The following is a 27,038-nucleotide window of genomic DNA, read 5'->3' as shown; positions in this document are numbered from 1 at the left end:
CCTGTGTGATGGCCTGTCTTTTCTGGGAAGGGGCTGAGTGAATGAGCATGGCAGAGGGGCAAAAGCATGTCAGCAGAGCCTGGAATCATCAAAACGGAACTTGACAGACCTGGGAGAGCCATTCTGGGAGGGTGTAGACCTAGACAGACCTCAGGTGGGCAACTGTGTGGAGGGTGAGAGCACCCTGGTTGAGTCCAAACTGAGCCTCAGGTGGTAGCAGGCCTCAGGGCAGGGAAGCGAGATTACAAGGGATAATGAGGCAGCTATTCCTTGAGCCTGGCTTCTCACCCATTCACCTTAGTTACTTATGCCTCTTAAGCAGCTTAGGGTTCCCCAGTCCTGAAATGTGGGTACTACAGTTCCCTGATGGGCCTTTCTCCCCCAGCCCATGCATGGTCTGAGCCTTGCAGTCCCTGAGCCTTGGCTTCGCTACATGTCCTAGCCCCAGGACCCACAGACCTCTCATCCCCCAGGAGGCTGCTTCCCAGCCTCCTCTCTGTTCCCTCTCTGAGGGCCTAACTCCCTTGGGTAGTGCTGCATGAGATTGAGCCACAGGCCCTGGCTGATGATCTGGGGAACTGGGCAAAATGGTCATGACAGGTCAGGTTCTGGTTCAAAGCCAATTCCTCCGATGCCAAGCAATGACCAGCAAGGTCCTTTCCCATGATGTCCCACCACCACCCCACCTCAGCAACCCCTCATACCCTGGGCAGTCACCATCAGCCAACCAGCTGAAGAAACTCAGTTAGGTGTGTCCTGCCTGAAACTGGGGCCTTCACCTGCATGACCCTAGAACCACTGGACACAGTGGAGCCAGTCACCCTCTATCCTGGAGCGAGAGGAGTTGGGAAGGCTCATGCCAGACCTAGCTTCCCACATACCACACCCTCTACCATGCGGGGAGGCACTCCTTATTGAGAATTCCAATGCAGTACTCCTTAATGATCACTTCATTGTGGAAGTAAATGTTGCAATGAAAGGCAAACTTCATCCTTCCACCAGTACTCAGGATGGCTGAGTTCCTCCACCTGCCTGTCCAAGAAGGAGAAAGAGGATAGTCAAGGGACAGTTTCATCTAGGTGGGCTGAGGTGGCCTGCTAGCTGGGGTGAAGCATGCATTTCCCCTTCCCAGCTCTCCCACTGAGACGTCCCCGAGCCCCAGGAGGACCTCAACCTGACCAGGACCTTGGAACCCTCCCCAAGACCCAGGCTTCCCATCCTGACCTGCAAATCCATCATGTGGCTTTGCAGGACTTCCTCATGGTTTCTGAGCTACTTGCTCTCACCAGAAATAACCATAACTTTGAAATGGCTCTTTATGTCAAATTAAATTTTTCATTTTTACTACCTCATGTGTTGGATGAGGCATGTATTTTTAAATTTATTTTCACCCTTATTGTACCTCTGTGATGAACAGTTTACTAACATTCATACCATAATTATCTTTCAGTTTTACTTGTCTGTGCCTAAAGATTCACTGACACTAAGAATTATATTTATGCTTGTCTCTTTCAGCAACCATATGTCAGATAATGATGCCTATTACTGCAGAAATCACATATACAGGTCCAAAGGGAGATGAAGAAGAAGAAAGCAAGCTTTAAAGTCTATACATTCCTAATACTGCATCAGAATCATAGTGAAATCAAAGAATGATCACAGTCAATTCCATCTCATATTTACACTAAAATATGAAACTTCAAAAGAAAAGAAAGTTAAGAACTTTCGGCTTGTGAAAATTTTCCTATATAGATAAAATTATTGGTAACCGTATCTCACTAGAAAATATAAATAAAAATCCATGTTTTGTATATGTCTAAATATAAATATTTTTATTTCCATCAGTTACGACATGCAAGCAAGTAATAAAGCTACAATACAATGATATATAGGAATTTCTGTCTCAAAATATTCAATTGAGACTATTAACATTATGAAAACCATAAAGAATGCTTCATGAAACTACATTATACATTACTTTTTAGTACTTTAGTTACGTTCTAAGTAAATGGCAAATTAAAGGGAATTCTTCAACTTTATTTATTACTAGTACCGTTTATGTACTTGAGTAAACCTTTTGAAATTAAGTATTTAAATAAAACATTAAAAACAAATTATAATGACTGATTTCAGCTTTTGATGAAATCATATGTCTGTTTGTAGTAATGTGAAGTATAACTTTCTCCCCACAATTAATCTTTTATGACACCCGTGTTATTGTTTGCTCTGATACAAACACTGTGATATCTCATGGCTTTAATGTATCCATATATTACATGCCTCCAGAGAGTAGGCTTCAGACAGTTGGAAAAATTACATTTGTGACAAAATTCTAGGAGAGAATGGTAAAATGGGAGAATAATTTCTAATTGTTGGTTAATGGATTTGTATATATTTAGATATAGACACATATTTGCACACGGCAAGTTTGCATATGCACATATAAATTTATATGAGGTACACGTAATGTATGGCTTGTGTAATCTTTTAATTCACAATTTTATATGTTTGAAATTTGATAAGCGGTTACCTTAGCTATACTCAATTTGATGGAAAGCCAACAAAATCTCTGTGAACATTCATTTTAATTAATCCAATAATGTTAACTGCTGATAGCTTCATTCTCCTTGTTAGTTGTTGGCAACCGGAAGGTTGATTCTCACTCTAATTACCTCTCAGGGTGAGATCCACAAGAGACTGTCACCTTGCTGTGCGTTGTGACCGCTGACTCCTCTTTTTTCCTACAGCAGTCTTACCATTGCATATTTAATAAACTTTGTACATGGTTAAAAGGATAAAAGTTTAGTGAAATATCAAGCCATGCTGTCAAATGTTCCATTGTTTCTATATCTCTAATTGACCTTTCACATTATAGAGGACAAGAAAAACAATTCAATAGGTTTCTTAGTATCCAGTCCAGTGCACTGTTTCTTACTAATATGCCAAAACCATCCCTTCAAGGCACAGACATTTAAACACAGCTGGACATCTCAAAATCTCTTCTCATTAATAACCATGATGTTAATCACTGTTGCCCAGAACTGGAATCTGACTGTGAAATCCCTGGGTGGAAATTGCTCTAATAGCTCAAACTATGGGAATGACTATTTCTCAGCATAATTACTGCTGCCATCTTGCTGAAACATATCACATTAGATGGCACCTTTTAGTTACATAAATCCTGTTATTAAGTTTTAATGTCTCCCATTTATATGATATTGCACAAGTAAAGAACTTTGATAACTTAAATGGTTAACTGAGCAATGGTTAACTAAAACAACTCACAGGAATTCAGACATTCATTTACTTACTAGGAGTTCCATACATCATTAACTTCTGATTAAAACAAAGTTGGGAAATTGGTTACTAAAGTATGTATTTCAGGGTATTTTAAGAAACTACCCATGCCATATAGGATGCCTCACCTGCAAGGATAAAGCTTTAGCATAAATGTTTGAAAGCAAAAAAAATCTGAACAATACTGGCAACATGGCATCCCAATCGTGTGATCAAGTGCATATTTGTGCATCTGAGGAGGCAACTTAAATGATGTATAATAATACCATCTTCATCCACCCCAGTACCTCTTTTATTTAAAACTAACAAATGTTTCACTATTTGCAAGAAAAAAATGAGTTCTTACTCTTTTGTGTAATTGGTATTTCTACTGAGTTGTTTTAATCTTCCTATGAACTGTGAATGCTTACTAACTTTATCTGTAAAGTGAGAATGCAACTGTACTTAGCTCATAATACTATACTATGAGATAATATGACTCAAGAAATATAGATTTGCCTAGATAACACCTGGGATGTACTAAGCAACACATAATTCTTCTCATATCAATTGCCTATCATAATTCTTCAAATATATAGCCACAATAAAAATACATGTGTTTTATATATAAAATAAATGTCTTTTGTCCTTAATATCTCTCTACATTTGCCTTCATAACCTCAACACAAAACACCCATGGAATCCGTTTTCAGCTGAGCTGACTAGCAGTTATTAGGGTTTAAACAAACAGAATAAAGATTTCAAAAGTAGATGACTAGATACAAGAAATCACACTTTTACCATAAAAATAATTTTTCTCAAGTGCCACTGCAACTGCTAACTTGAAAAAAAAATGAAGTCTAACATATTGCAGCATTCTAAAATCTAAAATTTCCTCTTTGAGATCCAGTGGTTCATGCCTGGAATCCCAGCTTTTTTGGTGGCTGAGAAGGGAGGACTCTTTCAAGCCGAGAGTTGGAGACCAGCTTAGGCAACCTAGCAAGACCTAACTCTACAAAAGTAATTAATTAATTAATTAATTAGGGCCTCATGACACACATCTGTTGTTCTAGTTACTCAGGAGCTCAAGGTTGCAGTGGGCACTGATGGCACACTGCACTTTAGCCTGGGCCACAGGGCAAGAATTTGTCTCTAAAAAAATACAATAAAACAAAACAACATAAAGACACTTTCAGGTGTTTTTTGGAAGTGTGTATCATTGCTCCAAAAGCATAGACATTGTTTAAAGTTGAGCAGTTCATGAGGAATGGGCAGAGAAAATTGTTTATATTTTTTTCCAAAAATCAGGATAAATGTCAGAATATTATGTATAAATATCTAATAATCCTTTGTAAAATAAATACTGACAAATGTCAAGCCATTATCTTTATAGTCTTTTCCTTCAAAACATTCATAGCTTAATTGGAGAATGAAGAGAAGAACAATAATTGCAATGTACTGTGACAAGTGTTACAACCTATTTAGTAACTTAGTAGGAGAGGAAAAAAGTTCTTAACTGGGTTTAGAGGGGTTTTGGGAACCTTCTTAGGGTAGGAACAATCTACTAGATCTGTAAGAATACACATTTGCAAGAAGAATGTTTGGGAGAAAAACACTGTGGGAGAAAAGAAATATGTTTTCTGTCAATGATAGAAGAACTAACAGACCATGTGATGCCATCCGCCCAAATATTAGACCATACTAGCTCAATAAATAGTTCTTGAATGAATCAATGAATGAAAGATATTGGGAAAGGGTTCTGGAAGGGATTTTAAAAATCCTAAAGGGAAAAGTAAATACCCTTGACATTACAATTTTGCCGTTTTTGCTTTGTGTTCTTGTTATGATTACTACTGCATAAGCTCTGATTTACTTTTTTCAGTCTTCACAAATATCATGCATGAGTAGTTCCTCATACTACTCCTCTCTTGATCCTTTGATATTATATTTTTCTCTGATATTCCTTTGTGTGTGCTGGGTTTATATGCCCATAAATACATCAATCGCTCTCATGGCACTGTTTGGTAATAGAGAGGCCTAGCCCCTGGGAGACATGGTTCCTAGGCTCCCATAAAAATTACTTCCTGTTTCAGTTCAGTCGTGGGGTGACACTGCAGAGATTAGAGAACAAGAAGAGGAGATAAGCCAGTTTGTGTCCAGGGGAGACACTGCAGAGTTTAGAGAACAAGAAGAGGAGAGAAGCCAGTTTGTGTCCCTCTCCTTCTCTGTAGGGAATATGTTTCCGCAGTGATTCCATGGCCTGCAGCACAAGCTCTCTGTGTTTCCATTTCCTATACCCTAACCCTAGACTCTTCTAATGCCATTTCCTCCAACAGTCTTCTCTAAAGAATTTGGGTATTACTATTGGAGATTTAAATTAAAACTATTGATATGGAAGGGAGGGCAGGCAAGGGCTGGGTAGAGCACGGCCTGGTCCTTGGCTAGGGCTCCACCCTCAGGCCTGTACTCACTGACCTAGGTGAGGACGCGCACTTCTGTTTTCTTGCCCAAATGTTGCATTTCCGAAGACCACCCTGGCCTGCCACACCTCCATCCTGTGATAAAAGAAACCCCGAGACCCCAGCAGGCATTGACACAGCAGCTGGGAGTCGAGAGGAACCATCGGCAGAAAAAGACACAGCAACTGGACCTCGAGAAGACACTGGAGGAAGGAGAGCACAAAGACACAGGCGGCAGACAATCCACCGCAGAAGAACACGGAGTTCTGCCAGGCTGTGGAAGGAGAGTCCTAAGCTGCCCCATTCCAAGGGAAACCACTTTTCCTGCTCCATCTCCCTTCTGGGTCCCCATCTGTCTGCTGAGAACTTCCACTCAATGAAACCTGCACTTATTCTCTGAGCCCACGTGTGAACCATTTCTTCAGGTTCACTAAGGCAAGAAACCCCTGAATTGAGATAGCTCTCTGTCTTTCCAGTAAGACAGGGTGTCTGATGGAGCTGACTAACACAAGCCACCTACAGATGGATAAACTAAAACAACACCGTGTAACACATGACCGCTGGGGATTCTGGAGCTGTGAACATTTATCCCTAGACGTTGCCTGGGATCAGAGCCCCACAACCTGTCCTCATTGCACGCCCAGTGGGGGAGGGGAGACAAGGGACGTTTTCTCATTTCAATATGAGTCTGTTTCCAATGCAGTGTGCTTTCTATAATCCTGCAGTATTACCTCATTGCATATATTTGACAAAATAAGTTACAAACTATAAGTAATGTGAGAAGAAAATAAATGCTGGAGAATAAGGAAAACAATGAAACATTGTGTCAGTAAGGAATGTTTTTTACTTCATACAACAGAAAAAGTAAACATGAATTAAACCAACAGGGATTTCTAGTTTTCACTTGTGAAGTAGCCATAGTTAGAGAGTTGCTGCCTTTAATCAGTTGCTCTGCTGCATGGTAGTAGCAGAGCTGCAAGGTAGTAGCAGTGAATTTTTTTGCTTTCTCGAAGGTGAATCTAGCTGAAATTCAACACCATGCTGGCTCCAGTTGTTCCTAGCCAGCTTTGCCCACACCCTGGTTTTCCACAGTCTTATCAAGTCCTAGTTTATGCAGCTATTTTAATAGTGTATGTTTGTTAGTCATGTGAAACAGCTGCCTGAGATTTTCTATGCTCCTGCAGTCACCTAGTATGTTTCCTGTCTCAAATTACGTGCCTTGCTCACTTTTTTCCTCAGGACACTATAGGATGTTCCTTAGCTAATTTTTCTTAAAGAGCATTGCTACACCAGTTTCATTTCCCTCAAATACTTCTGAGGATTTCTGAGAAACTTACACAAGTCTCAGCTAAACACCTGGCACTAGACCACTGCCCATTCAGCTGCCTGTTCCTGACTTCTTTCGTTGGATAAGATTCCCCCGGCAGCAACTGCATGTGTCCCCCCACCTCCACTTGGTGTCCTAAAGACCAACATCTAATGTTTTAACTCTTAGATATAGCATAAAGCGTTTATAGGATACAAAACAACAATCAGATACAAAAGATTGAGTCATTCTTTTTTAAACTCTTATTTTACTTTATAGTTTGTCTTATCGGAAATTAGAGACCCAGAGAGTAGAAACAGTGCTTCCTCTTCATCCACCCTAATGCATCTCAAACATGTCTCATGACTTGCTTTGTGTGAGATGTCCATGTATGAGTTCCCATAAAATGTTGCATAATTTATACATGCAAATGGTCCTACGAAACATTACTAATTTTTTAAAGATAAATCCACATTCAAAAGTAAAGATTTTCAAAACCAGAAATAATTTACAGAAATGCTACATATTGTAGCATAATTATCATAATGTGGAAATGGAAATTCAGACAAGCTTTCACATTGTTACTGAGAGTACTTTTTCTTGAAGACCTATAGTTCTGGCTATCTGCGTTCCAGGAATATTTTTATTATTTTTTACCACCTCATAACCAAATGGCCCACAAGGTTAGATTTTCCATGATAGAGTGTTTGACTAAAGAGTCAAAAGCTCTTGCAAGAGAGAACATCCTTAGCAATTAGTTGACCAAAGTCTCAAATTTCCCAAGGCCAATCCTTAGGGTTCAATCTCAGACTGTCACAGTGTTTTCTGTAGAACACTAGCTTTAAGTAGGCAGCAATTTTCGCATTTATAATCTATTGGTGCAAAGTCTGGTCCTAAAGTAAGAGTAGCAGATGTAACTCTCCTTTCATGACAAGTTTGACACTCAGGAGATGATAAACTTATAAGAAAAAAATGGTTTTCTCCATTTTCCAGATGAAATTAGAGTAAATATATGAACAATATTTCAAAGCATTCTGGAAAAAATTAAAGAAGAGTGTATTAGAAAACAAAACTTTAGCCAGTATCAGTCTTTGACAACAAAGTTAACCATTTTACCTATACAGTATAAATGTATTTACAAATAAAGTGTATGCATAGGGAAATGTTTCTTGCATTGTACAAACTTTCTCCAGTCATATCCTAAGCACTCATTTAAAATAGGTCATTGATTGAATTACAACTATAACCTTAATGCAAATAATACAGTAGAAAGGTTTTTAAAACAGAAGACATGTACACATTTGTTGGTCTTCCAGTTGTGCTGTTTCTTTTGTATGCAAGTGTGTATGCCTATGTAATTTTATATAGTTACAGAGAATTGATTTCATGCAAGTAATTCGAAAGTAACCAGATTTCCTTTGTAATTAAAAGGAAAATGATTAATTGAAATTTTAGTCGAAGAGTAAAACTGTATAAGAATGTATCCTTCTCAGGGAAAAGAAGTGTTGTGCTTTGCAGACTGAAAGAGTTCTTTCCTGAGTAAGCCAGTGTTGGTATTTACTGCAGAAATAGATTTGTTTTGGTAGACCTCTGTAGCCAGCTACCTACAGAGAAGGAAATCCTATTAGAGATAATTCCAAATAGAATAGTTAAATATTCTTTCATTTGGGTGAAGCTTTCACATATGATATTCTTTTATATTCAGCATAATTATAAGCATTTAGTTTTAACGCACTTTCCAAAAAACTAAATTTATTATAAAAATTAACAAGAGAATTGTATATCCCTCATTTAAAATGTTTAGCCTATTCAAATCTAAGAAGTCCACTCTGGAATACATGAAAATGAGATATGAAATGAATAAGAAAAGAAAATACAGCAGAATGTACCAGATGTTTTTCATGTGTTGGATGTACATATGTCTGTTAGCTTTTAGTGGCAGACAGAGTGCAGTCTACATAATTTTATTCATAGTAGATGCCTATGCATCATATAGTCACAGATAAATATTATTTCTCTGAAGATTTAAATAGAAAGCTAGGAAAACACAACACGGCACCTATGCTGAATTACATTTAAGCAAAAGTGAATTATACAGTTAAATGATATCTTCAAGGAGCTTCTGATGACTCTCTCACTCAGTAGTTTAAGGATTAATTAAAGTCCCTAGGCTCTTTCAAACTTAGAAACACTGTGTAAGTGCTATGCATTATCATGGTAAAACATGAGTGAAGCATAAGTGATTTGCAGCCTCACAGGCTCTTTGAAATGTGTGTCTAGCCTGATGGACAGTTTTTACCAACAGTGTTGGAAAGTGCTTATCAGATTTGAAGATGAAATTTGCTCCATTAAAATTGTGCTAATCTGCCAAAGCAATCTTTGTTCTATGTATATGTAGAGTGATGTTTCTCAAAATAGAAGAAAACTTGGGATATGATTTCAAAGGTAATGTAATAAGGTAGAATTTTGACATCAATTGTAACTTGTCTATTCTCATGTCATTGACTCAGCTGTTGCTCTTTTAATTAGTGCAACTAAAGTCTAGTTAATTTGCATAAAGGTAGCCATCCCATTTTTATACTTCTAAAGACACTCAGGAGACTTTTCACTGTTTCCATAAAGCTTATATAGATTTTATTAGCATGTTTCAATTATGTAGCACTGCAATAATGTCAATTCTATAATGTAATATATCATTTCCTTTAATAATTTTTTTTATTTTTGTTTCCATTTTTATTATAGATTCAGAGGACATGTGCAGGCTTGGTTCAAACGTATATTGCATGATGCTAAAGTTTAGTCTTCTATTGATCCCATCACCTAGATAGTGAACCTTGTACCCAATAGGAGGATTTTCAGCCCCTGCCCCTCTCCCTCTGTCCCCACTTTGAAGTCCTCAGTGTCTAATGTTCCTATCTTTATTTCTGTGTGCACCCAAGTTGTAGATCCTATTCGTAAGTGCAAATATTCAATATTTGATTTTCTGTTTCCTCGTTAATTTGCTTAGGTTAATGACCTCCAGCTGCATCCATGTTGCTGCAAAGGACATGATTTTGTTCTTTTTATGGCTGTGGACTATTCCAGCGTTCATATGTACCACATTTTCTTTATCCCATCCACCATGGATGGGCTCCTACGTTGACGCCATGTCTTCGCTATGGTGATGAATATGAGAATTCTTGTGTCTTTTGGTAGCTTTAATGATTTATTTTCCTTTGAGCATATACTGAGTAATAGGATTGCTGGGTGGAATGGTACTTCTATTGTTAGTTCTTTTAGAAATTCCCAAACTGCTTTCCACAGTGACTGAACACCCTCACCACCAGTGTATAAGAGTTCCTTTTGCCCTGGGACCTTGCCCACATTCTTCTTCTTTTTATTATTTTGGCCTTTTAATAATAACAGTCATTCTGACTGGGTATGAGATAGTATCTTGTTGTGATTTTGATTTGGATTTCTTTGATGATCAGTGATGTTGAGCACTTTTCTTATGTTTCTTTGCCACTAGTATGTCTTAAGAAGGTATTTTATATAAACATACAATTATTTCCTGTACCGATATGTGAAATCCTGCCCATGTCCTTCTCCTCCTACTGCATGATTTTACATGGATAATGAGTCAAAAAATGTGATGTGCTGGTAATATATTTTATTTCATACTTGTAAAATGTTTTTCTTTGAAAAATACCACATGTTCTAATTTTTAATTTTCTTAATTCCTTGGAAGCGGCAATGGGGACAGGGGAATTTTAAAGCAATTACTTAACAAGGTGATTCCAATGTAAACAGTATATTGTTCATTATAAAGTTATTTTGTTTTTGAGTAAAATTTAAAAAAATACAAATACAAAATAATATAACAATACCAATTTAACCTACTTAAAAATAACAGCTGTTATTTTTAAGATAGTCCATGTTCTATTTACATTACCTCTGCTTATAATTGGAATATACGCCCTCAGGTTCATTTCCTGTCTTCCATTTCCTGAGGTACCATTATCATGAACTTGGTATTACCTTCATATTTTTTAAATCTATTAAAATATTTATTTCTAAATAATACTGGTATTTTATAACTTTTTAATGTTTGTGTGAATAAGGTATTATTTCACATATTTTATTCTGTTAACATTCTTGTTGAGAGTTGCCATTATTGATGGCATAGTTATCAGTCTACTGAATTCTCATATTCCATGATGTGTTTATTGAAATGCTACAATGAAAAACCTTCCCTATGCCTCCGGGTACACATGTGTGAGAGTTTCTAATGAATATACTAGAAGAATGGCTGGACTGCAGTGTGTGTACAGTTTTAACTTTGAGGGGATGAAACATTCTCATTAGCTCCCTGGACTACCACTTTATTACTGTTGTTGATCCATGCTAATCGGCTTAGCATATATCTTAGATTTTTCTTAGATTTTTCATTGTTAATGAAGTATTATTATGTTACATTGATTAGAACCAGCAAGCATGTGTTAAATGTTCATTTTGTTCAATAATTACAGCTATTGTCAGGCCTCTATCAGTATGTGAGAAAAATAAAATGTTAACAGAATGATGACTTTAGTAGGGAGATAAATCTGAAAATCAACTTTATTTTCCTGACACAGTTCACACAATACACAGATACTGCTACTTTTTCAAGGGCAGCATGCTGCAGAGTGAGTGATAATAAATATGCACTGGGTCAGTAGTGGCTGGGGATGAGTAGTTTCTTCCAGTCTTGCCTGGTGATGGCAGAAGTATCTGACATAGTTTTTTTTTTTTTTTTTTTTTTCCTACGTGGTCCACTTACATGACACTCCCAGGTCATCATATGGTAGGTCTGGGGAAAATGAAGGAAATAATAGGCTAGATATATGTAAATTATGTGCTGGAAATAGAAGCTTAGCACACAGAGAGTAGCTGATTCATCTGGCCACAGTGGTTTTGTCATCTCTTATATACTTACAACTACCTATTTATGGGCTGTTTGCTAATGACTATTTAAAAAAATGTGTTTCAGCAGCAATGGCCTAAAAATGCAACTAGGTATTTAATTAAAAACTACTCAGTTTCCCTTTCAATCAAATTATGTGTTGAAAAGTGCCAATAAACACATGGTGTAATCATGAAGCCTTGTAGTCCATGTTGGGACCACAGGCTAAAATTGATATCCTGAAATCCAGAATACAGTGGGCTAAGGGGAAAAAGCAGCTGCTATTTCAGAAGGTAATACTTAGTTACATTAAGAAAACTAAGCCTGAAGATGACATTTTCACAGGTTTAGTGTGTGAATTCGAAAAAATTAAGCATATAATTCTGAGATGCCTGGCTTTTTATTTATATTATATTACCATTTTTAAAAATCAATTGTGTACATTTTAATTCTAATTTTTCCACACTTAAGAAATATGCATCAGTAATTGTTAGTATGTTAGTTCCATTAGCTACAGAAGAAATTCCAAAAGAATTGAATAATGCCATTTAGATGTTTCAAATAGAAAATTAAATTAAAAAACGGTTTGAATTTTTAATCAATCACTGCAAACAAGATAAAGCTGTTGAAATTCTATCGTGCCAGAAATAAAACATTGAAAAATGTGTGATAAATGATTTTTAATGTTCAGTGAAAAAGCTACATATTGGTGATAACTTTTATTGCTGACAAGAAGAAGCAACTTTGGAAAAACTTGCAAGTAGCTTTATTTAAAAATCAATATAAAATTAAAAGAAATGCGTTTTCCAGAAAAGAACTATGTATAATTATTGTTAAGAAACAGATTAATTCATATAAATATGTTCCAGAATCGTTATTCTGCCTACTATTTCTAATATTTAAATAATAAATTTAAAGAAGTTATTTTTCTCTTTTGCTTCAAGATATATAATTGTGGTTTTAAATTTTTGAAGGGATTTCATTTTCAAAAATAGTTGGAAGATAACTATTTTATAGATCCATCCATACAGTAAAAACAATTTGCCTATAAGGAAATAATATGTTAAATAATACATGATTTTGTATATGTTAGTACTCTTTTATCCTAAAAAAGTTTCCATTGGAACAATAAAGATTTTAGTCACCCTAATTTTACTAAATATCATTAGATAGTCCTGTGGATTGATGGGAAAAAACTATGATTCCTTACATTCTTGACTACACTCGGTACTTATTATTTTAATAGTTGACAAACTAATGAATGAAAGTGGGAACCTAATGTGGTTTTGATTTATATCCCTGGATTACTAATAAGCTCAAGCATCTAGCCATTATTCGTTGGTCATTTGACTTTCCTCTTTTCTAAAAAGGATCTAATTATTTACCTGTACTTCTTCTACTGGGCTAGATTGTGTGTATTTTTTCTTGTACATTTGTATGAGTTATTTTGATTATTTTGGATACTGGTGTTCTTATTTATATATGTTTTAGTGATGTTCTGGAGTTTTATAAACAACCAAGATAGTTTTTAGAATTTATCATCTGAAGACTTTCAAAAAGCTAACTCAGAAGTCATTTGAGGCTAAAATGCTAACTTCAAATGAAAAAATTATTTTGGCACTTTAGCAAAACATGTTTTAAAGATACTAATTAGAAAGCACTGAAGTGCTCACTTCTATCTTTTTAATAAAACTTGCATTTAAATAGTCATTTCAACAAAATCCTTTACCCTTACAGTAAGAACCAATTATTAAATGTTGATTACCTAGTTCCTGTATGGTTTTCTAAATATTTCACAATTGTCATTTTGGTAATAATCACTTAGCATACTCGTGAGAATTACTGGTTCTCCAGGTCTCATTCCAGGTGATTGAACCAGGATTTCGAAGGAAAATAGCTACAAATTTCTGGGTATATATTTTATGTATGACCCATGTAATTATTTGAGGATGTTTGTGAAACTCTGATCTGACACATAAGAGAAAGTAAAACAAGAACAACAAAAACCAAAAACAGAACAACAACAATAAAAAAAAAAAACCCAAAAATAAGCCACACACAAAGAATATCGAGCCAGGTGTCAGGAATAAATATCTTATCTTTTCCTAACTGCAGCCTTCTCAATTCATATCACCCTATCTTCTTTTTCATTCTTGGTAAGTACTACAACTGTCTAGCACTTCATGGTAGTAATTAACCTGTTAGTTTGCAATTTAGCAAAATATGTGAAACCTATTTCTGAACATTTTCTTTAGGATCATTTTTCTAGCTATACAACATGGGTCAGTTAATGCTATGTATGGCTATAAAATAGCAGTATGTAACAAAATTATTTGACCACTGTGGGCAAATTATCTTCTGTAATGATCCACTGCTACTAAGATTACATTGACATTTTGGAGACTGTACTGACATTTTGAATATCATATACTCAAGGAAGATTGGAAAGTGTCTTCAGATGTCATTGTCTGTAATGATAAGAATTAATACTCATATTAACTTTCAAATTTTTGTATGTTAAAGCATGCGTGCAGGTATTGGATGAACAGGTAGGCCACTGAAGCATGGCTGTGGTTAAAGTTGTAAAAGTTTTGGCAAAATTGTGCATAGCAACATCTCCACAGAAAATTTAGATTTTGGCTCAGCTAGGAGATGTTGAAGAAAATTATATTTTTTATTCTTAATGATTCCCTGGCTGGTCCTTAAAGGGAGATAGCACAATATTGTGGAAAGAGGTAGTTTTGCAATCTGAAGTTAGACTGTAAGAGAAGTTAATGATTTTGAGAGCCAAATTTCAGATGTATGAAGTGGGGTCTAAAATATCTAGTACCTGTGTGTGTAGTTATAAAGATCATATAATAACAATTGATTCTATTTGCCTTGTACTTTTCTGTAAAACAAAGACATCATTTAATTGTGTTACTTAGTATAGATTTGTGTGGGCATTTTTAAGGATCATTTATCTCATCATAAATAAAATGGTAATACTGGCAGAGAATGGTACTTACTCCAACATTGACATTGCAGAGCTCCAGCTATTCTGTAGAGAAACTGGTGTGAATTGAAAAAAAAAACAAAACTGGATGATTGAAGGTTACTTAGTGGCCACTCTTTATTTACTAAGACTGTAATTCTCAGAGAGGACACACAACCTGTGAAGAGTTGGATGTAAATGATGAAGAGTCATTGAGAAAAGGCTGCCTCAAGGATCATCCTCTACATTCCTAGCTTGAAATACAGGGTATTTGGTGCTGCGAATTTCTGAAATAGTGGAATACTGTACGAGGAAACATGTTTTGGGCATGAAATGAAGGTCTGGTTTTGGTATGTGGAGATGTAAGGCATGCAGTTGGATATGCCAAGTCTGAAGGCAGAACAAAGATCTGGCCTGAAGTTGGGAATTTCTTAATGGTCAGCATAGAAAGGGTGTTTTAGCCTTGAGAAAACCCAAGAGGATCCATGACTGAAATCTGAACAACTTCAACACCTGTAGATTTAGTAAAGATGCCAACAAAATACACACCAAGTTCATATTAAAATTAATAGGAAAAGACAAACTACTTAGTGAGAGCTATTCAGGCAACTAGCACTAGGTAGCTATTAGGTAGCAAATTTGGGAAAAAATAAAATGTATAAAGAATCTTTGATCAGGTTTCCAAATATACAAAATAAAAACCACTTACATGTTAGAAGACAATATACAAAATGATATTATGTTAATGGTACTATTTAATGCTAATAGACAAAAATGAAAATTATTGTGAATTAAATCAACAGACAAGGTATTTTCTATCACTGTCTTTTCTTCTCAATTTGTGTGTTGTTTTAATTCACTAAGCAATGACTCCTCTTAATTCCACTACTTTTTATTTAACACTACATTTGTTTTTCATATGTGCAATATTACACTGTCCAATAGAGAGGAAATGCAGAATTTGGGCTATTATATCAGAAACACCTTAGCTTTTCAGCTTTGGGCTTCTGGAGTGTGGTTAATTTAAATATTCTCATCAGGCCTTGATTTGTCAGATTTCTGTAATCACTTCTCCAAAATAAACAATGTCTGAAACTGATGTCTACAATTAAATTAAAATTATGCTGGCTTTCAAGATAATTATGTTTATGTAAATTTGATGCTTTTTTGGGGGGGCTGGGGTGGTGGAGACAAAGTTTTGTTCTTGTGACCCAGGCTATAGTGCAGTCGCGTGATCTTGGCTCACTGCAACCTCCACCTCTCGGGTTCAACAGATTCTCCTGCCTCAGCCTCCCAAATAGCTAGGATTACAGGAACCTGCCAACACACAGATAATTTTTGAATATTTAGTGGAGATGAGGTTTCACCATGTTGACCAGGCTGGATTTGAACTTCTGACATCTGGCAATCCAAGAGCCTTGGCCTCCCAAGGGGATTACAGGAGGGAACCACCCCGTGTGTGGTTAAAACATATACATAAACATATACATAAGAACTGTTTTCAAAAATTGCTGTGGCCTGCAGAAAAGATTACAGTGAAAAACGTTATTATGAAATTAATTAGGATAGTTAAGCATTTCTGAGAAATTACCTGAAGTACTACATTAAGATTCGTTTTTTAAGGGCACGTCTAAGGCAATATAAGAAATGAGTAAGGCAAGAAAACTTAATGAGATCAAACAAGGATCACATTTACAGAAACATTTTTAGAGTCAATATAGAATTGTAAATCATATGGGGACATTTTATGTAAGTGTTAGCAAATCCAACAAGAAACAACCCATAATGAGTAATGTGACTAATCTGTCTGAAAAAGTAAGCTCATTTTTTTTTAAATGACACAAGTTTTGTTGGGACACTGCAACTTTCAAATCAGTGATGTGAATACAAAGACGAAGTGGATTATATATTGTAAAAAACAGATGTGCCACATTCTTCCATAGAATGTGTGATGGGTCAATCTTTTTTCCTATGTTTGAGTTTTTTTTTAAATAATGGAGGAGTTTTCAAGGAATTTGAAAAATAGAATTTGTGTTTGATCCCTTAATGGAAGGCATGTGCTCAGTAACTATCTCAAATTTGGCATTGCAAAAGATGTGTTCATTTTAGGAGGAAAAAAATTTCCTTTTGAGAGAAAATACCTCGAATTGAACTACAGTTGATGTAAAAATGTTTGTAAAATGCGCTTATGTTAAATGTGCCAGTGTTATTGATAGTACCCTTAATACCTCTAGTCTTTGCATGGAAAAGCAATAAAAGTAGAACAAGCCAAGAAACCATCTTTTCAAAGTGGTGGTAGGCAGAGACCACCAGCTGCTTCGAGAAACAGAAGCCCTTGTTTAAGTTGTAAGTTAGTCATGTATTGGATACTAGAAGTTGAAAATTTAAAATTTGTTGCTTAAACTTATGCACACAGAAATCATCCAAGTTGCCAAGAAACGAGGGATTATGCTCCACCATCTAGAGGCTATGCATACCGTGATAATGGTCATTCTAATCGGGATGAACATTCCTCTAGAGGATATAGGTACTGTAACTTTTTCTGGATTTGTCAAATAGATTTCTTAAATTGTTCATTCCAACTAACGTTCTATCAGGGCTCCAATTTATCTACATCCTCTCAAACACTTGTTATTTCCTGCTTTTGAAAATTTATTGCCCTTCCAGTGTGTGTGTGTGAAATATGATATCCCATTCTGGATTTGAAATGCATTTTCTGCACCCATTAACTCATCATGCACATGTACCCTAGAACTTAAAGTATAATAAAAAAAAAAGAAATGCATTTTCTGAATCACTGAATATGTGTATCTGTCCCATGTGCATCTTGGGCATTTGCCCATTTTATTTGGAGAAATATCTATTTAGATGTTTGGCCTTTTAATTTTGTTTAAGTTGTAAGTTAGTCATATATCGGATACTAGAAGTTGAAAATTTAAAATTTGTTGCTTAAACTTATGCATACTGAAATCATCGAAGTTCCCGAGAAACTAGGGATTATGCTCCACCATCTAGAGGCCATGCATACCGTGATTGTGGTCATTCTCGTCGGCATGAAACTTATTCCAGAGGATATAGGTACTGTACCTTTTTCTGGATTTGTCAAATAGATTTCTCAAATTGTTCGTTCCAACTAACATTGTATCAGGGCTCCAATTTACCGACATCCTCTCAAACACTTGTTATTTCCTGCTTTTGAAAATTTATTGCCATTCATCTGTGTGTGTGAAATATGATATCTCATTTTGGATTTGAAATGCATTTTCTGCACCCATTAACTCATCATGCACATGTACCCTAGAACTTAAAGTATAATAATAAAAAAAAAGAAATGCATTTTCTGAATCACTGAATATGAGTATCTGTCCCATGTGCTTTTTGGGCATTTGCCCATTTTATTTGGAGAAATATCTGTTTAGATGTTTGGCCTTTTAATTTTGTTTAAGTTGTAAGTTAGTCATATATCAGATACTAGAAGTAGAAAATTTAAAATTTGTTGCTTAAACTTACGCATACAGAAATCATCGAAGTTCCTGAGAAACTAGGGATTATCCTCCACCATCTAGAGGCCATGCTTACCATGATTATGGTCATTCTCGTCGGCATGAAAGTTATTCTAGAGGATATAGGTACTGTACCTTTTCTGGATTTGTCAAATAGATTTCTTAAATTGTTCATTCCAACTAACATTGTATCAGGGCTCCAATTTATCTACATCCTCTCAAACACTTGTTATTTCTTGCTTTTGAAAATTTATTGCCATTCATCGGTGTGTGTGAAATATGATATCTCATTTTGGATTTGTAATGCATTTTCTGCACCCATTAACTCATCATGCACATGTATCCTAGAACTTAAAGTATAATAAAACAAAAAGAAATGCATTTTCTGAATCACTGAATATAAGTATCTGTCTCTTGTGCTTTTTGGCCATTTGCCTATTTTATTTGGAGAAATATCTATTTAGATGTTTGGCCTTTTAATTTAAAGTTGTAAGTTAGTCATGTATTCGATACTAGAAGATGAAAAGTTAAAATTTGTTGCTTAAACTTATGCACAGATAAATCATCCAAGTTCCCGAGAAACTAGGGATTATGCTCCACCATCTAGAGGCTAGGCATACTGAGACTATGGTCATTCTAGGCAGGATGAACATTCCTCTAGAGGATATAGATACTGTAACTTTTTCTGGATTTATCAAATAGATTTCTTATATTGTTCATTCCAAATAACTTTGTGTCAGGACTCCAATTTATCTACATCCTCTCAAACACTTGTTATTTCCTGCTTTTGAAAATTTATTGCCCTTCCAGTGTGTGTGTGTGAAGTGTGGAAGCTCCTTTTTTATTTGAAATGCATTTCCTGCATCATTGATTATCAGTATCTGTTTCATGTGCTTTTTGGGCATTTGGGCATTTTGGGCATTTGGGATCTGTGGGTATTTTATTTAGATGGTTGGCAATTTAACTGTGTTTAAGTTGTAATGTAGTTCTATTTTGGATACTGCAAGTTGACAATTTAACATTCCTTGCTTAAACTTGTGCACGCAGAAATAGTCCAAGTTCCCGAGAAACCAGGGATTATACTCCACCACCTAGAGACTATGCATACTGTGATTATGGTCATTCTAGTTGGGATGAACATTCCTCTAGAGGATATAGGTACTGTCATGTTATCTGGATTTATCAAATGGATTTCTTAAATTGTTCATTCGGAAATTGAAAAGACTTTTTTTTTTTTTCAATTTAGTTATCACGATGGCTACGGTGAGGCCCTTGGTAGAGATCATTCTGAACATCTAAGTGGAAGTTCTTATAGAGATGCATTTCAGGGATACGGGAAGGGTCCAGGATGGATTTGTAAATTACAGAATTTTATTTAATAGACCGGATTGTTATTTTAATGAAATTCTAAGGAAAATTGTAAAGGACATATGCAACATGTTTAAATATTGAGTATTCTTTTCTTTGATCATCCCAGAAACATATTTATTCATTTTCATCATTGTGCACAAATAATAAAATAAACAGTGCTTATCTGGTACTCATTATCAGTATAAAGCCTAGGGAATGATATGAAGGTGAGAACTTCAGTTAACGTTAAGAAAATGTGACTGAGCATTTACTTTAGAATTAAGTTTGTTAAGCTGCAAAATACTACTCTTACACTTCTCTTAAATAAGACCTTCTGACTATTGAAGACTTGATTAGTATCCTGTCAACAAAGGCGGAGGAAAGCAGATATTTCCAAATAGTACTTTAACTAATTCATGCTTTAATGATAGCAGTACAAATGTTTAAATGTAGTCCCACATATTATTTTATCAACCCTGCAGGGACCTCTCATGATGCACCACCTGAACGAGGGCCTCGGATGTCTTATGGTGGAAGCACCTGCCATGCATATAGTAATACACGAGATAGATATGGCAGAAGTTGGGAGAGTTACTCAAGGAGCTGTGGTGATTTTCATTATTGTGATCGTGAGCATGTTTGCAGAAAAGACCAAAGGAATCCGCCTTCTCTGGGTAGGGTGCTCCCTGATCCTCATGAAGCATATGGTAGCTCAAGTTATGTGGCATCTATAGTAGATGGTGGGGAGAGTCGATCTGAAAAAGGAGACTCGAGCAGATATTAAAGCAAGCATTCAAAATAATAGTTATTGCATACCAAACCTTGTTTGCAAATCAAAAATTGAAATGTTATTTCTGCATCGTTACCTGCATATTACTGACAGAAACATGTTGGTTTTGTGGAGAGAGGTAGACACTGACTTCCTCCATGAATTTTTTGAGGTATTCAAAGGAAAAGGAATTGTTTTCAAAGTAATTTCATACTTGTTGATGCTATTTGAAAAGTGTTTAGATGTAATACCTACCTTAAAATTTTCACAATAAAATTTTACATGTACTGCAAGATGCCTGGTGTTATTGGTTAGCCGCACATGCTTAAAGCAAATTCAATAGGAGAGTAAATTGTGTAGTTTGTTGTACGTTTTCCTTTGTTTCTTTGAACACAGATGCAAAATTAGGGATGTGTTATGTCACCCTTGCAAGCTGCTCAAGTTTTCTAATTAGGCTGTTTCTCTTTAAAAACTAACAAGGTTAAAATGTTGGAGAAGTCTTCAGAAAGACTACAAAACTGTCTGCCTCACCATAAAATGTTTATTTTTTAGAGGAATAGTACAGGTCAAAGGAAATAATTAGATGTATTGATACTAAAGTTTAAGACATCCAGAACATTCTGTGTGAAGCATTCTGTGACTGAAGAGGATAACGGTAATGAAAACTTTTTTTTTCACCTAAATCAGAAGTGAACCAGCTAAGTTTCTCAGGTGCATACCATAATGAATTTAAATGTTCGTAGTTTAAATAGTGGAAAGTAAGTGTTTTGTCTTGTGAGGTACCCACGTTAATTTTTTCTTGAATATTTTGCCAATGGATGTTGTAAATAATGGTGTAGTAATATGTTCTTACAGATAGAAATAATCTAGAGTGGTTGGGATAGTATCACATTTTTTTGAGATGAAGTGTAGCTTTGTCGCCGAAGCTGGGGTGCAGTGGCTCTGTCTTGGCTTATGGCAACCGCTGCCTTCTGGGTCCAAGCTATTCTCCTGCCTCAGCATCCTGAGTAACTGGTATTAGATATGTGTGCAGCACAGCTGGGCCAATTTTTGTATTTTTAGTGCAGACAGCGTTTCACCTTGTTTGCCAGGCTGTTCTTAAAATCCTGATCCACCCTCCTCAGACTCCCGAAGTGCTAAGATCATAGGCATGTGCCTCCACTGTCAGCCTATCGTATTTAATTGATAATACGAATGGAAACACTTTAAACCTCATACTTAGAGGAAAGTGAAGTGTATAAAACATAAACAACAGCATAAAGTTTCCGACGGGATTGCTTAAAGTTTTAAGACATCATTGAATGATAAAAATATTTAGACCGAAATAACTAAATGAATTAATTTTCCTGATTATACAAACTAAAGAAATGAAATACATCAAGTTCCAGAAGTTTTGCAGTCCATAATTCTTACAATTGACAGACTAATCTGCAAGGAGGAAGTATGTTCTTGAAAAATTTTGACACAATCATCAATTTTTATAGGGTAAGTTTACAAATAATTTTAAAGGGAGAAGTTACCAACTTTGATTTTCAAGTGAGTTATTCGTGTTATGAAGTGTTTTCATTCACCTGTAGCATTGTGAGGATGAAGTGAAAAGATAAATCCCCCGAGTCTTGTGTATCTTACTGTCCATGGGTGATGGCTCAGGTCTCTAATTCTAACACTTGGGGAGGCCGAGGCTTGCAGAGCACTTTAGGACAGGAGTTGAAGACCAGGCTGGCCAACACCATGAAACCCCATCTCTACCAAAAAATACAAAAATTAGCCGGGCATGGTGGTGCCTGCCTGTAGTACGTTGCAGTTAATTGGGAGGCTCAGGCAGGACAATGGTTTGAACTTGGGAGCCTGATGCTGCGGTGAGCCGATATTGCACCATGCACTCTAGCCTGGGTGACAGAGTGCGACTCCAACACAAAAATAATTATATCAATCAACAAATATATCAATAATAAATAGGGTATCCTTCAGTTCAAGCAGTTATCGATTCTGTTTTCTTTTTTAGAGACAAGGTCTCACACTGTTGTCCAGCCTAGACTGCAGTGGCACCATCATAGCTCACTGCAGCCTTGAACACGGGGTTCAAATGTGCAAGCCTTCCATTTCAGCCTCCCAAGTAGCTGGAATTACAGACACACACCAACCACCATGCCCAGCTTTTGTGTTTGTGTGTGTGTGGTAGGGACAATGCTTTGGATATGTTGTTCAGGCTGGTCTCAAATTCCCAGACCGAAATGATCCTCCTTTCCTGGCTTCCCAAAGTGTTGTGATTATAGCAGTGAGCCACTGAGTCTGGCATATCTTTTCTTATTATGAGCGACGTTCCACCTCACTGAGTCTGGCGTATCTTTTCTTGGCATCAGCGACATTTCACCTTTGCTCTTTTAATTATTTTGAGATGTACAATAAATCATTATTAAGTGTAGTCATCCTGTGCCACTGAACACTAGATATGATTCCTTCTAAGCAAGTATAATTTAACCCACCCCCATCCCCTCTTTGATCCCTCCCTTACCAGTTCACATTACTTGTATCAAAATATCACATGTATGCCAAAAGTATTTACAACTGTTAGGTACAAATTTTCATTGCCTTCCTCCTTCCCTCCCTTCCTTTCTTCCTTCCTGTCTTTCTTTCTTTTTGTCTCTGTATCTTTCTCTCTCACTGATTTATTTATTTTTTTTCAGACAGAATCCTGCCCTGTCACCTAGGCTGGAGTGCAGTGGCGTGATCTCAGCTCACTGCTCCCTCCTTATCACGGGTTCAAGCAATTGTCCAGTCACACCCTCCTAAGCAGCTGCGACTGCAATCATATGACACCAATCCTGGCAAATTCTTTGTATTTTCAGTAGAGACCAGGTTTCACAATATTTGCTCAGGCTGGTCTTGAATTCCTTTCCTTTAGTGATCCACCCACATCAGCCTCTCAAAATGCTGGGATCCAGGCATGAGCCACAGTGCCCACCCAGCTGTATGCATTTCTCTCTCCCGTGATCTCTCCTATTGTATTATTTTATTCTCTTTTTATTTCTGAGACAGCGTCTCGCTCTGCTGCCCAGGCTGGAGCACAGTGGTGTGATCTCACTTTACTGCAAACTCCATCACCAGGGTTCAATGGATTCTCCTGCATCAGCCTTCCAAGTAGCTGGGATAACATCCATGGGCCACCAAGCTTGGCTAGCTTTGGTATGATACTAGACGTGGCATCTTGTCATGTCTAATTGCGTATCTGTTTTAAAGCTGGATTGATCAGCAATATTGACTTCCTGGAATGTTTTATGTTTACAAAACAATTATAGTATACTATTTAGCCTCCTCAGATAAAATATGGTAACACACAAAACATACACACACAGACAAAGACACAGTCAGTGATCAAAAAAATCAGGGTAGGCCACGACCTAAATGAAAGGTGAGCTGCTGCAGTTGCCTAGAATTAAACCAGACCAGAGTTGACCCATACCAGTCTGAGAGATGTGAACAGAGGCTTTCAAACAACTCTATCAGATACATGTTAGATTATTCTCCAGCCATAGCGAAGGGACATTAAAGATCTGTTGTGCTTAGAAGAGTCTGGATGATTTGACTTTTCCAGGGTATTAGCATTCATGATGTTGGCCTTTACAGCTCTCTGCAATGAAGTCAGTAGACAACTCAGTTTTTCTAGGAGTCTGAAGTGCTTTTCAGAATTATCTAAAACTTAGTGGCTTAAAACCATAATTATAATTTCCTAACGGTCAGTCTCTGCAATCGCCCTCAGTCTCTCAGCCAAATGAATGTGGTTCAGGGGCACTCAGGAGGATGCAATCTAGTGATGGCCAAAGATGGGGACATTGGCGGGTGTCTTCTCATCTCCCTGGTGCCATGGCTAGCGTGACTCAAATAGCAGGGGCTGGACTGCTGAGATGCTCAGACACCTTGTTCTGTTTCTTTGAGTCTCTCCATTGGATGTCCCTTCTGCATAGTGTTATCAGGGTGTTAGACTGCGTGATGTACTGGTCGGGGGCTCCTAAGGGGTTTGTCCCCATGAGAGCAGGAGACTTAGGCAGAGCCGTGTCACCGTCTCTAAACTAGGCCAGAGGTGGTCCAGTATCCAGAAACTGCTTGCAGTGTTTTCTATACATTAGAAGCAAGTACTGTGTTCAGCTCCATCAGGAATATTTTCAAATGGGTTTGAGAACAATTTCAAAGTGTGTTTTAGACCACTACAGTGGCCATGCCTAATAATTCCTTATTTTTACAAGTGCTGGATGGGTTTTTCCCAAAATAATGCTTTTTGGGGGGTGTGGGGTGGTGGAGACAAAGCTTTGGTCTCGTGACCCAGGCCGTAGTGCAGTGGCGTGATCTTGGCTCACTGCAACCACCGCCTCTTGGGTTCAACCGATTCTCCTGCCTCAGCCTCCCAAATAGCTAGGATTACAGGAACCTGCCACCATGCCCAGCTAATTTTCGAATATTTAGTAGAGATGGGGTTTCACCATGTTGACCAGGCTGGTCTTGAACTTCTGACGTCTGGTAATCCACCAGCCTTGGCCTCCCAAAGTGTGGGGATTACAGGCGTGAACCACCCCGTCCGGCCTTCAAATTATATTTTCCTACCCACTCACTTCCACAATTTTTTGGACCTATCTGCATGTTCTCCTCGGAGGCGGGGGGATGGAAACAGTATCAGAGTTCTTGAAAAATTTATGAAAGAGAGAATGACAATACTATACAAGGCTTAACCTATTCACAATACTGTATTTACTGAATAAAAAGATTACTTTTAAAATTGTACTATTGACTAAATAAATAAAATACATTCTTTCAATCACTCTAAAATATGTGTACATGAAGAGAGTAGAAGAAGGGTTCTAATACATAAACAAATAAATGAGGCTGGGCATGGTGGCTCACGCTGTAAGCCTAGCAGTTTGGCAGGCAAAAGTGGGTGGATCACTTGAGGTGAGGAGTGGGAGACCAGCCTGGCAAATATGGTGAAACCCAGTCTTGACTAAAAATACAAAAATTAGCTGCACATGGTGGCATGCACCAGTAATCCCAACTCCTCAGAAGGCCGAGGCAGGGGAATTGCTTGAAGCTGGGAGGCGGAGGTTGAGGTTGAGCCAAGATCCTGCCACTTCACTCCAGCCTGGGTGACAGAGCAATACTCCTCAAAACACACACAGACACCCCAAAACAACTAAATAATGCAAATAAAAATTTTGTACTCACAGTTCAACTCGCATATCTAACAGAAAACAGAAAGTACATTCAAACAAAGTTTCCACAAAAGGCAAATAAAACAAATGAATCACCTTGCATATAAAATTATAATAAACTGAAGAGAACTATACGGAAAAAAATTCAAAATTTACAAGTAAGTACTCTAAAAGAAGCTGAAAGTCACTCAAAACTTTTCTGGATTCCATGTCTCTGCAGTGCAAACATGATCATAAAATTTGCTGTGGGCAGAACCATCAAAATGTATCTTACAACTCAATAAACACTTCAAGTCTCACATGAGAATTGTAATGGAAAAGGGACGCGTCTGCTGTATTTCTACACAAATCTGAACAAACACTATTTCTTTGTGCACATTGTTTCACTATTGCAAGAAAATAACTTCCATATTAATATGAGGGGATGTGACAAAGCAGGTCTTCATCATGATAAGTAACACTGGGTGTCCACACCACTACTCAGGTGGGCCTTAATTCCCAGCCAGGTTCCCTCCCTGGACACACAATGAAGGGCTCATCCATTTTGCAATCTCTTCACATTTCCTCCCCTGTGAGCCCAGTGTGGTTCTCCAGATTCCCTGTGTAGCGGCCTCTCTTGTCTGGTGGGGCAGGGTGGGGCAGGGAAGTGTGAGTGATGATGGCAGAGGGCAGAAAGCATCTCAGGGAAGCCTGGGATCATTGTAACAAAAAATGATGGGCGTGGCACAGCCCATCAGGGAGGACGTAGAGAGGGGCCTTGGGAGGATATCTGCGTGGAGGGTGAGAGGGCCCTGGTTGAGCCCAAACTGAGCCCCAAGTGGTAGCCGGCCTCAGGCCTCAGCCGGTGAGGGATGATGAGACAGCCACCACTTGAGCCTTGCTTCTCACCCACTGACCTTAGACACTTATTCCTCTTAGGCGGCTTAAGGTGCCCCAATCCTAAAATGTGGGTGTTACAGTTCTTTGATGGCCATTTCTCCGCCAGCCCATGGATGGCGTGGGATTGCTCACTGCAGTCACCTCCCTGAGGCTTGGATTCTCCATGTGGGGCACAACTCCAGGAATCAACCGCCTCTCAGTCCCCAGCCCTAGACTGCTCACCTGGCCTCCTCTCTGTTCACTCTCTAATGGCCTCCCTCCCTGGAGAAGTACTGCAGGGGATTGAGCTACAGGCTCTGGCTGATGATCTAGGGGACTGCAGAAGTGGGTACAGGTTAGTTCAGGTCATGGCTCAAAGCCAGTTCCCCAGAGGCCAAGGAATGACCAGCAAGATCCTTTC

The 27,038-nt window shown here is 37.5% G+C and overlaps 1 pseudogene; it reads left to right on the top strand.

Moving 5' to 3' along the window:
* The window catches only part of LOC744852 (RNA-binding motif protein, Y chromosome, family 1 member F/J-like), a 193,395-nt pseudogene extending 172,708 nt beyond the window's left edge, over window positions 1–20,687 (top strand).
* The last annotated feature ends 6,351 nt before the right edge of the window (window positions 20,688–27,038 follow it).

The sequence above is a fragment of the Pan troglodytes genome, chromosome Y (assembly GCF_028858775.2).
Source record: "Pan troglodytes isolate AG18354 chromosome Y, NHGRI_mPanTro3-v2.0_pri, whole genome shotgun sequence".
In the NCBI taxonomy this organism is placed as follows: Eukaryota; Metazoa; Chordata; class Mammalia; order Primates; family Hominidae; genus Pan; species Pan troglodytes.
The sequence above is the reverse complement of the archived record's forward strand: the minus strand, read 5'-3'. Positions and strand labels throughout refer to the sequence as shown.